The sequence below is a fragment of the Ptiloglossa arizonensis genome, unplaced genomic scaffold, assembly GCF_051014685.1.
Source record: "Ptiloglossa arizonensis isolate GNS036 unplaced genomic scaffold, iyPtiAriz1_principal scaffold0179, whole genome shotgun sequence".
NCBI lineage: Eukaryota > Metazoa > Arthropoda > Insecta > Hymenoptera > Colletidae > Ptiloglossa > Ptiloglossa arizonensis.
In genome coordinates, this window is record NW_027478549.1 from 618,057 (window position 1) to 621,415 (window position 3,359).

The window sequence follows — 3,359 nt, forward strand, 5'->3', positions numbered from 1 at the left end:
ATCACAATTTTCCGCAACTCTGATACTTGAAATCAATAACTACTATGGCCCAGGGGAAAAATACACATACCGTTGTAATCGGGCGAGTTTCTGCTTTCAGATGCAATAGGAAATTCTCGAGTTCGTCAATCCTTTCGCGAGATATGGGAGTTGGAAGTTAAGGAATGGTTGAGAAACCATCAAAATTTTTGCAAGTCCGATACGCGAATCCAATAACTACAATGGCCTAGGGCAAAAATACACATACCGTTGTAATCGGGCGAGTTTCTACTTTCAGATGCAACAGGAATTTCTCGAGTTCGTCAATCCATTCGCGGGATATGGGAGTTTGAAGTTAAGGAATGGTTGAGAAACCATCAAAATTTTCGCAAGTCTGATACTCGAAACCAATAACTACAATGGCCTAGGGGAAAAATACACATACCGTTGTAATCGGGCGAGTTTCTACTTTCAGATGCAACAGGAATTTCTCGAGTTCGTCTATGCGTTCGCGAGATATGGCAGTTTGAAGTTAAGGAATGGTTGAGAAATCATCAAAATTTTCGCAAGTCTGATACTCGAAACCAATAACAACAAATGCCTAGGGGAAAAATACACATACCATTGTAATCGGGCGAGTTTCTGCTGTCAGATGCAATAGGAAATTCTCGAGTTCGTCAATCCGTTCGCGAGATATGGAAGTTTGAAGTTAAGGAATGCATGAGAAACCATCAAAATTTTCTCAAGTCTGATACTCGAAACCAATAACCACAAATGCCTAGGGGAAAAATACACATACCATTGTAATCGGGCGAGATTCTACTTTCACATGCAACAGGAATTTCTCGAGTTCGTCAATGCGTTCGCGAGATATGGCAGTTTGAAGTTAAGGAATGGTTGAGAAATCATCAAAATTTTCGCAAGTCTGATACTCGAATCCAATAACTACTATGGCCTAAGGCAAAAATACACATACCGTTGTAATCGGGCGAGTTTCTGCTTTCAGATGCAATAAGAAATTCTCGAGTTCGTCAATCCGTTCGCGTGATATGGAAGTTTGAAGTTAAGGAATGCATGAGAAACCATCAAAATTTTCGCAAGTCTGATACTCGAAACCAATAACTACAAAGGCCTAGGGGAAAGATACACATACCGTTGAAATCGGGCGACTTTCTACTTTCACATGCAACAGGAATTTCTCGAGTTCGTCAATCCGTTCCCGAGACATGGGAGTTTTAAGTTAAGGAATGGTTGAGGAATCATCAAAATATTCGCAAGTCTGATACTCGAAACCAATAACTACAAAGGCCTAGGGGAAAACACACATATCTTTGTAATCGGGCGAGTTTCTACTTTCAGATGCAACAGGAATTTCTCGAGTTCGTCAATCCGTTCGCGAGATATGGGAGTTTGAAGTTAAGGAATGCATGAGAAACCATCAAAATTTTCGCTGATCTGATACTCGAAACGAACAACTGGAATGGCCGAGTGGAAAAGTACACACACCGTTGTAATCGGGCGAGATTCTACTTTCACATGCAACAGGAATTTCTCGAGTTCGTCAATGCGTTCGCGAGATATGGGAGTTTGAATTTAAGGAATGGTTGAGGAATCATCAAAATATTCGCAAGTCTGATATTCGAAACCAATAACAACAAATGCCTAGGGGAAAAATACACATACCGTTGTAATCGGGCGAGTTTCTGCTGTCAGATGCAATAGGAAATTCTCGAGTTCGTCAATCCGTTCGCGAGATATGGAAGTTTGAAGTTAAGGAATGCATGAGAAACCATCAAATTTTTCGCAAGTCTGATACTCGAAACCAATAACCACAAATGCCTAGGGGAAAAATACACATAGCATTGTAATCGGGCGAGATTCTACTTTCACATGCAACAGGAATTTCTCGAGTTCGTCAATGCGTTCGCGAGATATGGCAGTTTGAAGTTAAGGAATGGTTTAGAAATCATCAAAATTTTCGCAAGTCTGATACTCGAATCCAATAACTACTATGGCCTAAGGCAAAAATACACATACCGTTGTAATCGGGCGAGTTTCTGCTTTCAGATGCAATAGGAAATTCTCGAGTTCGTCAATCCGTTCGCGTGATATGGAAGTTTGAAGTTAAGGAATGCATGAGAAACCATCAAAATTTTCGCAAGTCTGATACTCGAAACCAATAACTACAAAGGCCTAGGGGAAAGATACACATACCGTTGAAATCGGGCGACTTTCTACTTTCACATGCAACAGGAATTTCTCGAGTTCGTCAATCCGTTCCCGAGATATGGGAGTTTTAAGTTAAGGAATGGTTGAGGAATCATCAAAATATTCGCAAGTCTGATACTCGAAACCAATAACTACAGAGGCCTAGGGGGAAAACACTCATATCTTTGTAATCGGGCGAGTTTCTACTTTCAGATGCAACAGGAATTTCTCGAGTTCGTCAATCCGTTCGCGAGATATGGGAGTTTGAAGTTAAGGAATGGTTGAGAAACCATCACAATTTTCCGCAACTCTGATACTTGAAATCAATAACTACTATGGCCCAGGGGAAAAATACACATACCGTTGTAATCGGGCGAGTTTCTGCTTTCAGATGCAATAGGAAATTCTCGAGTTCGTCAATCCTTTCGCGAGATATGGGAGTTGGAAGTTAAGGAATGGTTGAGAAACCATCAAAATTTTTGCAAGTCCGATACGCGAATCCAATAACTACAATGGCCTAGGGCAAAAATACACATACCGTTGTAATCGGGCGAGTTTCTACTTTCAGATGCAACAGGAATTTCTCGAGTTCGTCAATCCATTCGCGGGATATGGGAGTTTGAAGTTAAGGAATGGTTGAGAAACCATCAAAATTTTCGCAAGTCTGATACTCGAATCCAATAACTACTATGGCCTAGGGCAAAAATACACACACTGTTGTAATCGGGCGAGATTCTACTTTCACATGCAACAGGAATTTCTCGAGTTCGTCAATGCGTTCGCGAGATATGGGAGTTTGAATTTAAGGAATGGTTGAGGAATCATCAAAATATTCGCAAGTCTGATACTCGAAACCAATAACTACAAAGGCCTAGGGGGAAAACACACATATCTTTGTAATCGGGCGAGTTTCTACTTTCACATGCAACAGGAATTTCTCGAGTTCGTCAATGCGTTCGCGAGATATGGCAGTTTGAAGTTAAGGAATGGTTGAGAAATCATCAAAATTTTCGCAAGTCTGATACTCGAAACCAGTAACAACAAATGCCTAGGGGAAAAATACACATACCGTTGTAATCGGGCGAGTTTCTGCTGTCAGATGCAATAGGAAATTCTCTAGTTCGTCAATCCGTTCGCGAGATATGGAAGTTTGAAGTTAAGGAATGCATGAG